Source organism: Python bivittatus, unplaced genomic scaffold (assembly GCF_059951505.1).
Source record: "Python bivittatus isolate LINGU-HERP-01145 unplaced genomic scaffold, Pbiv_v1 ctg000480_np1212, whole genome shotgun sequence".
NCBI lineage: Eukaryota > Metazoa > Chordata > Lepidosauria > Squamata > Pythonidae > Python > Python bivittatus.
Genome location: NW_028277075.1, coordinates 30570198 through 30585167, shown reverse-complemented (window position 1 = coordinate 30585167; position 14970 = coordinate 30570198). Strand labels below are relative to the sequence as shown.

Here is a 14970-nt window from a genome sequence, read left to right as displayed (position 1 = left end):
CCAACAGTTGGCGATTTCCTGCCAGGTTTTAGTGGCTCAGTCTTGGGGAAATATGAGAATGGCAAACAAGCAGATTGGGCTGTGAATGTATCTTGGGCCTCTGATTGCCTGTTCTTGCCCTAGCTCTTTCCAAGCCACTTTCTTGCAACAAAGAAATAATGCTAGAGTGATGTCCACAACCAATGTGGAAAACTAACATGGACTTTCTCAGCAACATCCTAGTAAAGGGAAGAATGACATCTCTTAGAAGAATTCAGTTTTGTAGATTTCTGGTGAGCACTACTACAGATGTGGGGGTTAGACAAGTATGCTTTTGTAATTGGAGCTATAATCCTGTTCTAGAGCACATTCCTTGCAAGCAGATGCTTTTGTTCAATCCCTGGTCTCTAGTTCAAAAGACTTCAGATTAAAAAAAAAAAGGCACCACTATAAGGCATGTCCAGCAGGGGACAAAGGAAGAAAATTACACTGTGAGCATCTGCATCTATTATTTTTCTGTAATTGGGAATGTTTACATAGATATTTTAATGGCGCATTCAATTTCCCCTTCATTTTGCCATGTACCATCAGTTTGGTAAAGGGGACGCGGTGGTGCAGCGGCTTAATGATGCTGAAAGTTGCCAGCCAGAAATGGTCGACACTTCAGCAGTTCGAACCCAGCTCCGCGCAGCAGAGTGAGCTCCTGCTTCCTCCCCAGCTCCTGCCAACCCAGCAGCTTGAAAACTTACATGAGTAGATAAATGGGGACTCTCACCCCGGTGGGAGGAAAAATGCTGGCGGCGCCTTGCATGGGAGATGGGAGCAGTTGCTGGTAACGCGGAAGCCGCACACATCCGAAAAAGGTGCGAAGCAACGGAAACCCTGCCTCCTGCACTCGCCACCTGGGCTCTGCTCTAGGAAGGAGGACATGGCAAACCACTTCCGAAACACCTTGCCTTGAAAACTGCAGGGACTCGTCCAGGCAGTCGCCGCAGAATCAGTCACAATTGAGTGTGGATAAAATAAATAAATAAATAAATAAATCAGTTTGGTAATGGACAATTCATGGCCTCACCTCCCTTCGGTCTTCTGCATCAGGAAAAAAAAAGGCAAGTTAATATTAAGCTGCAAAAGGTAATAAGCAGGAGGGAAAAAAAGAACAATTCTTGGTTGAAACGGAACAGCTGAAAACTGTCACTCTGACTTTTAATGGCACATATTAGAACAGGATTAGAGATAATCAGTGGGTGATTGTCAGTTTCTGTGAGTTACCATAGAACTACTTTTTCAATTTCAAAGAAACTAAATATTTATCCCCTCCTTTTTTTCCCCTTCAAATATTGTTTTTTTCCTTAAAGACTTGCTGGCATTTCTGCTGTCTTTGCAAATGCACTGAGATGGAAATTTAAAACCAGGGTTGACTGAGGACCTTGATAAAACTATGGGAGAGTCCTTCCAGACAACTGGTTCAAATATCTGTCACCAAGTATCTTACAGACGAGTTGGTGAGTCCTGAGGCTTCAGTCACTTCTGTTGTAAGCATCTGGAACCAATGACCTGACTATGCTTGGTGCTGTAGCAAAAGCAAATGGGGTGACTCCTGTGAAGTAGCAGCAATACCCAAAAATACTCTTTTACTTTACTTGTGAGAGAGCGAGCAGAAGAGCATCAAGTTGCTGATCAGCCTTGAAGTATAAGTGCTAGTTGTGATCACTCTGTATGATGATGAATGAATTCCAAAGAAGCAACCTTTGAGGCCAACCACTTTTCTTCTCACTGCATTCTGTGTTGATGTAACATTTTTATCCATGAAGATCAGTGGCCCAGTAAAGGAAAGAGTGTGGTGAAATCCACAGTGCTGAAAAGGTCTTGGAATTATATTTTAATGGGTTAGTTTTACTGCTTTGAATGAAATGTATGGATCCATATAATTATTTCAGATATGGAACCTTACTTTGAGTGTGGCTCCCTTCATATGCATGGCACAGGAAAATTTCCCCCTTTGTCCCCCACATAAATGTTGTGGGACTGAATCATGGAATAGCTGAAGCTGTAGGAATATAACTGGACCAATTGCAACAGCACATAGTCTTGGGGGATTATGAAGCCTACATGTATCTATATGTGGAGGAGAAGAGGGCACAGAAGATCCATTCCTTACAGAAGGAAAATGTTGGGAGGTGATCCAGGTCTCTAAAGCGGGAAGGGGCAGATGCTTTGTTTTTCACTGGCCCATCTGCTCTCTTTTGCTTCTGCTTAGTGATTCGTCAAGAAAGACAACAAGCACAGGCAACCTTCTCATGTGCTCATCTGTTTAGACATTGATTGTGACAGAGAGGAATGGGGATACCACAACTAAACTGTAAGATGGCGAGTCCGTAGATCAGAAAATCTTGGGTATAATCAAAGTAACAAAATGTGAATTGGTACTTTTACTTTGTGGACATTTAGGTTGCTCTTATTCTAAATTGGCTGGTGTTCGTTATACTGTATACCTTCAGAGTATAGAAGGCTACCCAAGAACCCAATTTCTTTCTTTGATCTCTGCTACTAAATTGGCTTAGTGTTGGGGTGTGTGAGGGCTAAAGCTTGCAAGGCTAGAAAAAAGAGAGACTAGAGACTGCTTATCAAAGTAGAGTCCAGGTGACCTCCACATCAAATACGGAGAAATCAGCAGAAAAAGTCTGTTCCCACCTAAGGGTAGGAGAAGGAGATGTGTAAATGGAGATCCTAATTGTTTGATTCTGCAGTGGCTGATCTTCTTTATCAATAGGGCTTGTCCTATCTGCAATAGAAGCAACTTATCTATCCAAGCTATATTCTTAGGTCTTTGCTGCTAGATCCTCAGGGAAGGTTTCAGTCTCTAGACAAAGATTTACGGCGGAATCATGGGTGAAGTTCTGGCAGGCTGTGGCAGTAGTTCAGACCTAGGTTGGATTTAGTCAATACTGTATTGTTCTGAATTGTAGAACTGTGTTTATTTGAAGATATATTCCTGAACAGCGCATCCTCAGAAATCTTGCATATGCACATTTCATGTGTTTTCTCATCTTATTTGTTTATATTATTTGCACATTTATATAACAGTTTTCAGAGGGATATGGCTTACAAGAGGGAAAGAGTTGAATACAGAAACAGGGAACTTTGAATGTGCTAGAAGTGTCAATCCCCACTTCTGGCCTAGTTATCCCAGGCTTGGGTGTTGGTGGCTGAATCATTGGTAACCTTGACCTTGAGTTCCTGATAATAAACATCAGGTCCATTTTTAATAAGCCCTCTGTCACTCATGACTTGGTTGTAAATGAGCAGATGGATCTGGTATGTATTTTCCAAACCTGATTGGGAGATGGTAGTGATGTTGCCCACTTGGAGAACTGCCCTTCTGAGTTTTAGATCCTTTAGCAAACTCAACTCCAAGGCCAGGGAGGGGGAAAACCATGATTTTGAAAGACATCTTGCTGTTATGGTCTTGTCTGAATCCTGAGAGTTAGAGGTTGAAGAGACAGACCTGAGAGAGGAGCAGGCTGAAGAGTCAGCAGGCAATGAGACACCTGCAGCCACTCCGGGAGACATTGAGCCTGAGAAATCTGATTCCAATAAAGCTGGACCAGATCCTGGCAGGGCACCCTAGCCCAAGAAGAGCAAGCCATCAACTATGAAGGGCTGAGCAAAGGTATTCAGCATGCCTCTCTGAAAAGAGGGGAAAACAATATATCTAAATAGGCCACACCAGCATCTGGAACTACATAGAGCAACCCCCAGGTCTTTGTTCCTCCATTGGAAACAACTCTCTAACTTCAGATCTATATTTCTGGCACTCTCACTTTTTGCCTTGCATTTGGACCCTCAACTTGACATTTGGACAGGTTCGTGGAATTCTATGGTGCTTCAACCCTGGTCTGTTGCAAACAATGCTTGTATCTCCAACTCTGCCTTTCTCCTGCTGATGACTCAAATTTCAAGGTAAGTCATAGTGCTCTAGCTAATTATTCACTTGATTCCCAGCTGTTATCAGAAAGTTTATGGCCCAGCAATAAGGCTTTACAAACTTGGAATTGCCTGGCTATCTGTTTTCAGTTGTCTGGCAGAGAACACTTACATAGGACCGCAACTGGCACTGCTCTTGAGGTGGGTATGCTTGCGCATTAAATTGGGCTGTTGGGGTAAACTGGGAATCTTTCTGGAGCACTGTCCATCATGCTGCCTGGTGAGGTCCCTGCCTAAGTTACTGGACCTTATCTTCAAGTTGTTCTTGTTGGAATTCCTTTATGTCTTGCTGTTGAGTGACTTCAGTTCTCATGAGTGGCATCTAGGAAGGCTCAGAAGTTCATGGCCTCCATGGCAATAACGGGGCTTCTCTCAAATAGTCTTGGACCCGGCACACACAGCCAGACTTACCCATTGCTGTGGTCATTTTGATCCAGAGGAGACTGATCACTACCACCTAAACAGGCCTTCTTGAGATGATCTAATTGGATGGGCAGATTTGATTCTGATAAAGCAGTGCCTAATGTATCCCAGTGTTACGTGATATAAGGCTTTGTATGTCATAATGGGTTCTTTGATTTGGGCCCAGAAGTTTATTGGTAGATAGTATAGTGTCTTCAGGAGAGGTGTTATCTTACAATGATGAGATTGATTGATGAATATTCTCACCATAGCATTCTGGACCGGTTGTAGATTCTGCATCAGCTCCAAAGTCTCCCCAATGTAGAGCACATTAGAGTAATTCAGTCTGGTGGTGATTAAGGCATGAGTTACTCTGACAATTACTGGTGCACTAGCCAAAGCTGGGCAAGGCCTCTACTACTATTTAAGCAGTAGCTGCGAATCCAGCAGGATCCCTAATTCCTTCCAGGGGAGTACAACCCTGTCAGAGTGATTATCAAGGCCAATGTTCCTGGATGTTTATTGACATATAAGAACTATGTCTTAGAGGGAATTAGTCTGAGAGTTTGTTGATCCTGTTGATCCCATCTAGATCCTGAAAACCTCCAGGAACCATTTCAAGCCTTCCATGGCATCTCTAGTTCAGCTCAGGATAGCAAGGTGTAAGGTTTAGCCCATTCGTCTCAGAGAAACTCTCGTGACATGTGTGTTCAGCAAAGAGGTTTACTCAAGTGTAATGTAAGTAAGTACAGACAAAGCCAGGATTGGCTTGGCACATCTTACAGCACAATTTATAGTTCCCCCATTCCCGCGCTTAGCCCCTGTTGCTTGGATACAGATTACCCGCAGTAATCCTCCCCTTCACTCAAATGGCAGATTCAGTCCAGTTCTTTTGTGTTCTTGATTGCTTCTTATTGAGGCCTTCGTTGGGTCTTTCTGTTGCGCAAAACCAGGAGTTCTCAGTCATGTGCTGATTGCTCTCCCCTTTGTCTGCAGCGCCTGAGGCAAATTGGCGTTGACACAAAGTATCTGCTTGTGGTTTAGTTAAGTGGCACCAACTGGCCCATTAATCAGTTCACAGTTTCTCACTTCCCCTTTTTCTCTGCTGGCGCTCGGGCAGTGAAACTGACTCAGTGCGGCTGGGCAAGTCCCTAGCCGTGCCGCGCCGGCTGAACCTGACACAAGGTACAATGTACTGATTGCAGCTCACCCCAAACCAACAGATGACCTTTCCTGGCAGACTCATATAAATGTTAAATAGCATGGTGGGAAGCACTGATCTGAAATATCGTACTCTGGAATAGCCAAAGCCTCAAATGCTGTTCCCCCATGACTACAAACTTAAATTGTCCACTTAGGAGCAAGAACCACTTGCAGAGCTGTGTTTCCAACTCCTAACCCTTGCAGATGGTCCAGTGAGATATCATAGGTGATGGTACTAAAGGCCACTAAGAGGTCCAAAAGGATGAGGAGCGGCAGACTATCCCCATCGAAGTCCCAGTAAAAGTAATCAAAGTGACTAGTACTGTTTCCATCTTATGACCAGATCTGGATCCTGAGTGGCAGGAATCGAGATTTCCTATAGGACTCTGAAGCTGAGCCACCACCACTTTCTCAACAACCTTCCCTCAAAAAGGAAGGTTGGAAGCCAGGTGGAAGAAACTCAGTTTTGCCAAGGTCAAGCTTCAGCCTGTCCCTCCCCATCCAGATCCTTACTGCCTCTGGGACAGGACATCCATGGCATTGTTTGTCTGGCTTGAGGTTGAGATATGAAGCTAAGTATTATCTACATACTGGTGATACTTAACTCCATCTCAACAGGTGACATTACCAGTGGTTTCATGTAGATGTTGAATAGCTGTAGAAAGACTTTTGAGTCTTGTGAGATCCACACAATATGGGCCTCAGGTGAGATCTCTCCCTGCCTACCAACACTGATTGAAACTGGCTCTGGTGGATGAAGGAGGACCACTGCAATACAACCCCCCACCCAGCTCCTGGAGACAATGATTGGTTGTCCTGGATATCATGATTGATACTGAATTCTGCTGAGAGATTAAGCAGGACTGGAGGTTGCTCCACCCCTATTCCAGTCTCTCCAGAGGTCATCCACAAGGCTGATCAGTGCCATCTCAGAACTTGATTGGACACATTTTTCATCTTTTTCTAATGGCACTCTAGGCATCTCTTCTGATGCTTAATTTCCCAGAGCTTCTCAGAAAACCAATGAATCTATTGGGATCAGTGTGTAGAGGGAGGCTGGTCAGGTGAAATTCTATCTAATACTGCCAGTACTCATTCTAGGAAGTGACCAAGGCCTCAGACAAACTGCCCACTAAATGAAACTCCCCAAGCATCCTCTGGAAACCAAGTGGATCCACCAGGTGCTGGGGAGGACAATATAATAGGTCCCACCTCCCCCCAGGGGAAAACAGCACCAGAAGGCTCTGAAGCAAGTGGAGAGTGATCAGATCATAAGGCACAAATATCAATGTCCCCCATCATCATGCCACATCTGTCCAGAGATGAAAAAAACCCACACACACATTGTATGCATTGTATGTTATGCATTGTGTGTTATGCCCTCAGTAATGTAGGATAGGTCCATGGTGTCATGGTGGCAGCAAATTCCTGAATCACTTCAGACCTCTCACTAAGGGAAAGCAGATTGAAGTTGCCCAGAACTATCAGCCCAGGGGACTCAACTGCCAGCCTGACAATAGCATCAAGCATCTCAGGCAGGAATGCTGCACTGCAGCAGAAGTACAGGAGCAGCAATCCCAACTGTTCTCTAGCACCAGGCTTCACAAAAAACACCAGCCTTCACATCTAGCTATCTGCGGCACGGTGCCTCTGGATTCTGAGTCCATTCTGCCCCACCTGAAACCCAGATGGGTGCATTTCTATAAGAGGAACTCCTCCCTCAGCACCCAGCCATCATGGTGGGTGATGGTAATGCATACGAATAAATTTTAAAGTAGGAAGCAGAAAATTATGATCAATGGTCAGTTAGTACTTTGATTATTATCTGAACATTGATTGGTATTCTTCATAACATAAGTTATATTTGAGTATTGCCTTTGTATCTTTTCAAAAATAATAGAAATAACCACTTTTATAATGTTCTAACAGTAGTTGGGCTTTCTATCAGCAACATATATGGCAGTTTTCCCCAATATGATGTTCTCCAAGTAAGCTGGGATTGCAATCCACAGAGGTTCCAGCTAGACAATTGGCTGGCTAGGTTGCTTCTTATCCACTAACATCCCAGGTATTGGTTAAGATGTTAGATTACAGAAGGGAAGACCCAACATAAATTCATCCCGAACTGTGGAAATTAACTGGGTGACTTTGGGGCAATCACTCCTTCTCAGCCTAGTCTACTTCACTGGAGAAGGGAGTACTATGTATGTCACCTGAGCTTTTGATGGAAAAGGAGGGTATAAAACAAGCCAAGAAAGGTGTATTGTCTCTGTAGAACATGTACCGAAGTAGGGCATGATAGAATTATTCTCCCATTACAGTATTTTCACAAACTATGTTAGGGGAGATATTTGTGGTATATCTACCTTCAACACTGGTGCAGTGTCATCTCTTACTACCTCTTGGAAATACATTCCAGTCCTAAAGACCCTACTCTTTAATGGGCTGGGTTGTGATCTACACTATTTGGTTGTGAGATAGATAAAAGCATACAAAGTAATTCTAGGGCTGAGTTCATACATGAGAGATCGTGGATATGCCCTGATTCACAAATGAACCTTGCTAACAGAGATACATTGAACTTTATATAGGCGAACGATCCCATGAGACACACTCCAGAGCATTTGTTTACTTGCATAGGAGTTTCCAGGAATTAGTCTGGAAGTTATTTAAGCTGTCCTTCAGGGTATTTTTCACTGTGATTCATAGTCTTGAAAGACAGCATCTATGTTTTTTTTTAATTCCAAAATTACCATATTCTGTCTTAGAATCAAGTCAAGTTAAGAAAATATTATCTCTTGGCCTAGAAAAGGGGCCAATAATATAAAATGTAATACTTCCACATGATTTGGAATGCACATGATTTTTTGATATTTAAGTTGAACAGAGTTTGGGATTATTCAATACCTTTTGATTCAGTAAACATTAATAGCAGTTTCACACAAATGTTTGCCAAATCCATACTTATTCTGGATAAGTAATAATCTGCAGGAACCAAATAAATAAAAATAAGCCAACTTGGTGGTAGTACGGAAATACAGCAAATAGCTAGACTTGCTTCAGATATATTAAATTTAAACATTCCTTTTGAATAAAATTATTAGATTGTGAAAATACACATTCCATTGAGACAAGTCACATCTAAAGCCATAAATAACTGGGTCTTCCCCCAAGTGCTGGGATAGGGAGAAATCAGAGCTGGAAGATCGTGTGTCGGTTACATTGAAGGATATACATTGTGGCAACAGGTTTTTGTTTCTGCTTTTGTTTTGTGTGTGTGTGTGTGTGTTTCTTTTATCATTCTATGATGTTTGGTTTCATATAACTGTTGTGAGTCACCTAGAGTTTGTTTATTTTATTTTTAGTTTATTTAAAATATTTGCACAGCCACCCATCTTAAAATCAGACTCTGGGCGGCTCACAGGTTTTGCAGTTCTAAGAGTTGTGATTCTAAGATGAGCAGCCATACAAGTTTGGGAATGAATGAATGAATGAATGGATAAAAAATATGCATATATTTATTCCAGGAGTGGGGACACTGTGGTCCTCACATAATTTCATGTGATCCTCAGTTTAATTTCAGCTTTCTACGTAAGAGATCAGTTCAAACTTCTGGTGAGAGTTGCTTATCCCTTTCCTGTAGATGGGTGTCAAAGAAAGTGGGTGTTTTGATACTTTTTTTACCCTAGCCCCACCCTTGTGGTCCCTGAGGAAATATTGCAGTTGGTTGGAAAAATAGCCCACCCATGGTCTCTTTCACTGAGAGGTACTGTTCTGAAATGTCCTTGCGTGTGTAGTACATGAATAATTTGGAGCATCAAATCATCATCCAAAGATGATTACTGCCTTACCCCCAATATTGATCTGATGGGTATAGCTCTGGTAACAGGCAACAGCTCTGCAGACTTTCAGCCAAAAGTGTTTTCTAACTCTGGAAATGCCAGAGGTTGAACGGGGACCTTTTGTGTGCAAAGCATAAGACACTGAGCTATGGTCTTCCTCCTTCCTCTAGTCATTATCTTCCTTTTAGCAATTCCAAAAATAGCAGAAAAGTAATCAGACTTCTACAAACAATATAAAAATATATCCAATAATCAAATGCAACTGTATATTGCTGTCTGTTAGCTAAAAGCTATATGCGGTTGCATTTTATTATCAGATGCAGTTTTAGTCTACTCATTTTCCTACTTTTTATCTGGCAAAAAAGCAAATAGTGAACACATAGACTATTTTTAATTTTATTATCCAATAAAATATGAATTAGCTAATAAACAATGCATAGGCAAAATAACATTGAGAACACTGGAGCAGTTGTTCATTCCCTAACTTCCTAATGTACTGATTGCTCAGAGAGAAAATGTAGATTTGCAGGATCATATGGACACACTTGTCAAACAGCATATCTTAATATCACAAAGTATTTTAACAATAGTATTTTTTAAAGTTTTGCTAAATTGAAAAACCTGCTAGTCAGTCCAGCTGTTGAGCTGAAAGGGATTGTGATTCTTTCAACAAGGGGAAGAGGATGAACATAAGAGGAATCGAGGCAGTTGCTTTATGTTTCACTATAAGGAACATTTAGTACTTCTTCTGACATGCGTATTTCTGAAGCTAACCCATTGTTACTGTGGCATTTGCTACTGAAAATGTGAGCCCCTTGAAAGTACATTCCATTTGAATTTGTTAGTAATTATTTTAAATATTTTTATCCGATTTTATCCCTTTACTATTTCCTTGTATTGTTAGTCAACTTTTGTGCTCACTAGATAGAAAGGTGGGATATAAATTGAATAAATAATAATAATAACACGTCTCCAGAAAGCAAGTACTGTAGACACAAGCTACAGCACATTCCCATCAGTGCAGAAATGCACATGACTTTCAAACATTGTTTTTGGCAACAAAAATAGTGTAGCTATGACAAACCTATTTCCTAGGTAATGTACGAAGCCCTTGGAATAAGTTGGAATTGATTGTCTCCTGGAAAAACAACGGCAAAAGCCATTCCACTCCCGCATAAAACATTTAAAGGCCAAACCCCTGATACAGGAATTCTGCAATTGGAATGTCCAATGTTGTTTTCATGAAATGAAAGGAGAAAGGTATGTTTGATTAGAGTTACAAACATCTGATTTTTGCTCCATTTGCTCCGTTTTCTACAACTCAGATTAGGCATAGAAAGCAGTTGCTATTAGGCACAGGAGGGAGGAGACTCCCAAGCTTCAAACCCCTTCCACTCCTCCTTCAAAACTAATCCAAATTGTTTTTTGCACTTTATCTTAGTTTTGCAGCATAAGAAGACATTGGGGAGCTGCACTGATACATTTCTCCATATTGTAGTTTGATCTAAGGAACAGCAGGAGGTTACTAGTAATCCACTGGGCATTACTGATACATATTCTGCCCACACATGAGAGTCTCACGCAAAACCCATTGAAATGAATTAAATAGGTCCAGCAGTAGAGCTATTTAAAATTCAGAATAAAGTTGAAAGGCATTGTCTTGGGGTAGGGACAGAGAAGACATCAGCCATAACTAATCATCAGTCTCTTCAGCCTGGCAATATAAGTTTAATTATATTAACATAGCTCAACTGTATTTCATTAGTATGACTGCAGTTGTATCTATTGCTCCTTCTTATTACATATGGTGAATAGGGAAATAATCTGATTAGGAACATAGCTAAATTAATTCCACCCCAATGTTTGGATCTATGTTTCATTTGGAGAGTTACTGGTGTTATAAGTGCCCTGTACCAAGATGCCATATCAAATGTCCTATTTTGTAGTGGAGAGCAAGTTTACAATAAGATTCAAAAGCTTCTGCTAGGATCAAATTCAAGGTCACATTTCAGAAAGCAGTCTACTAAGAGGATTTGCTGTGGTTACTTTTTATATCTTGTAATTATGAGAGACATAAATGTTACTGAAAAATGATGTGGTCTGCAATGTCAGAGGATAGGCACCGTCCCTTCTGGCCACTGTCAGTCAGGGTCTACAAATGTGCTTTTACTTTTTAAATGGAGTCAAATCAGAAGTGTAAAGGTTCTGCCCTGTATATATGACACGGGTAGATTTACTGAAAGAGGCAGGAGGAAAGAGAGAGCAGGATTGCTCAGCAGGCCCTGGACTAACATGCATTCAGCAAACTGCAACTGCATAATAAGTTGGGGATAATAATAGCTCAACAAACCTTCCTAAACCTTATTAACTGCTACCAAGCTACTGGCCAAGTCGCCAAAAGTAATATATCCACCTGTGTAAAAACTCTTGGTTTCTTCAGAACACTCTGCTAGATTGATCTTTCTTCCAGCCACATTCATGGACCTCTTTTTGTCCACACTTGTCACAACCTATTACCATTCTCTTATTTATTAACAATTATACAAAAAGGAACTCTGGGCGGAGAACAACAATAGAGTAAAACAACCTTCTAAAACAATAAACTATGTTGAGGCCCTGGTGAAACTCATATCCATCCACCAACCACCCCATGCTAGCTCCATCAACATCCTGGCTTCAATGCCTGGGGAAAAAGCCAGAGTTTCACCACTTTCCTGAAGGTCAACAGCATCAGGACCATCCATATCTCCAAAGGGAGGCTGTTCCATAAGGTAGGTCCCATGACAGACATTCTGCTCTTATTTTTCCCCCCTGCTTCCATCACTGCTTCTCTAAGATGTGATGGGTTCCCCCAACCCATAAAGTTCTGTTAGGACCCTCCCTTCTCCCCTCCCACAGTTTCCTCTATTATGTGCCTTTAGTTTTAAGATTTTAGCTATCCATTAATCTGTGTTATTCACATAGCAATCTGATTTTCCATCTTCGTGCAACATCACTTCTAGAATGCTCTCTGCCTCACTGTCACCTCAGATAGACCATTATAAAAGTAGTCCTTCTTTTGTCTGAACTCTTCTGTTCTTCCCTTCTTATCATCTGTTCTTACCTCTGCTAGCAATAATAGTCACCTTTTTCTCCAGAAATCCCTCTCAGGCTAGAGATGGGAAGAGTTCATACTTGTGAGATTTTATTTCACTTTGACCAAAACCAGGTCTTTACACCAGAGTATGTCTCAAAGATCTACACTGGTGTTTTTCAAACTTGGCAACTTTAAGATGTGTGGACTTCAACTCCCAGAATTGTGGGAGGAATTTGTTTGGAGGAATAGAATGGAATGGAACTGACAGCCCTTCCATACAGGAATATATTCCTAGTTATCCAAAGCATCCTGCATCTCAGCAATATAATTTAGGGGTGGTGGCATCAGTCAGTCTGCCGTAGTAGTTCTGAGATACTACAAATTCTCAGAAATCTAAATCTACCATTTGCTCCTCTCTGTTTTAAAGATTTTCTGACTCCTTTCTTCTCCTGTATTTACACTGTTGATGCCTTTTCACTTCTATTCAGTGTCTTGACGATTAGCTTTTCTCTCTGTACTTTCTTTTGCAATCTTCATTTATGGATTATCTCTTACCCAAAGTAACATTTTTAATCAGATTTTTAATAACAAAAATATGTTTCATGTGTATATTTTACAAAATTAATTTGGCTGCAAAAAAGAGAGGTATAAAATGTTCTACTTGGGAGTGTTCTAGAATAAAATCTCGACTATGATTTATTTCTAGAGTTCATAGACGTTAGCATCTGTACACTGGCTAGTTGAAGGAAATTTTATTTTTTAGCACAGCCTAACACCAATGCTTTTTTAATGAACAGTGTTCAATATATTTTCCTGAAAATAAGAAATCTTAATTTTGGGTTACCAGATCTGGACTACAAAATCAAATCAACCACTACATAGCAGCAAAGGGATAAAAGAAACAATTCTTTGCTGTCATCCAGCAGCCTTAAGGTTTTTCCAGCCCATGAAATATTAATGGGCAAATTAAAAGAATTTGGTGCTTTAGCAGATTTAAAGATTAATCAACAGAGGACGGAAATGATAACAAAAATATGAAAATAGAAGATCAAACAGAATTGATGAATAACATGGGTTTTAAGATTGAGAAGAAAGTAAAATATCTGGGTATCACTATGACAAATATGAATTTATGTTATTTCAAAATAACTATGTTAAGAGATGGAATGAAGTTTAAAAAGATATGTTAAGATGGGAGAAACTACAACTGTCATTGCTGGGGAGAATTTTGGTGATAAAAATGAATGTATTGCCTAGAATGATGTTTTTGTTTCAGGTAATACCTGTTTTAACAACTGATGCACCATTTAAACTGTGGCAGAAGGATATATCTAAATTTGTGTGGCAGGGGAAAAAACTACAAGTTAAATATAAGGTATTACAAGATGCAAAGGAAAGAGGATTGGGTTTACCTGATTTGAAATAGTACCTCGCAGCTTGCTGTTTGGTTTGGATGAAAGAGTGGGTGTTGCTGAGAAATAGAAGGCTTCTGGAATTAGAAGGATGTGACCTGAGTTTAGGGTGGCTTGGATATTTGTGGTATGATAAAGTCAAGGTTAATGTGGATTTTAAAAACCATTATATTAGGCGTGCCATATTGAGAACATGGAATAGACACAATTATTAGAAAGATTTAAAGTAGACAAAAGAATTTATGGTTTTGAACATTGTAAGACTGAGTTTGAAATAGAATTGTGTACGAATGATGAACAAGCAATTGCTAAAATGTATAAACTTTTATTGAAATTTGAAACAGAAGAAGAACAAGTGAAGGAATGTATGATAAAGTGGGCTAAAATTTTTGGTTATAATATACAGATGGAACAATGGGAAAATATGTGGCTGAAAAGATTGAAATTTATGCTGTATTATATTCTTAAAGAGAATTTTTATAAAATGATGTGCTGTTGGTATATGTCACCAGAGAAATTGTCTAGAATGTATAAAGGCATTTCAAATTTATGTTGGAAATGTGAACAACAAGAAGGGACATTATATCATATTTGGTGGATGTGTAAAAAAGCTAGAAGATTCTGGATTCAAATACATATTGATTCAGAGGATTTTAAATATTAATATACAATTGAGATCAGAGATTTTTCTTTTGGGATTGATGGACAAACAGTTGCAAAAAAGTTATGGAACTTTGTTTTTGTACATGATAACTGCAGCGAAATTATTGTATGCACAAAGATGGAAAAATTTGGCACTACCCACAATGGAGGAATGGTTGGTGATGATGAAGGAACTTGCTGAGATGGCTAAATTGACTTCTTTGATCAGAGAAAAGACAATATCTACATTTATTGTTGACTGGAAACCTCTTATAGACTTTTTGTGTGAAACAGAAAAAAATGAACTTATGATTTGTGGTTTTGATGATTAGGCAGGATAGGTTATGGAAAGAAGAGAGTTATGTTGTAACCATAAAGTAAGAGGTAAATTTATAATTGTACTTATAACTGCTGTAAACAAGATCAG

At 40.1% G+C, this 14970-nt stretch overlaps 1 protein-coding gene across 4 annotated transcripts in view; it reads left to right on the top strand.

The window, feature by feature from the left end:
- The window catches only part of TMEM229B (transmembrane protein 229B), a 62032-nt gene that overhangs the window by 30368 nt on the left and 16694 nt on the right, over window positions 1-14970 (top strand). The window contains exon 1 of one of the 4 annotated variants that reach the window (XM_015889816.3): window positions 4069-4107. The exons of the other annotated variants lie outside the window; for them this stretch is intronic. The gene's annotated coding sequence lies outside the window, so the exon portion shown is untranslated. Of the gene's footprint in view, window positions 1-4068; window positions 4108-14970 lie in introns of those variants that run through there. 4 annotated transcript variants of the gene reach the window in all.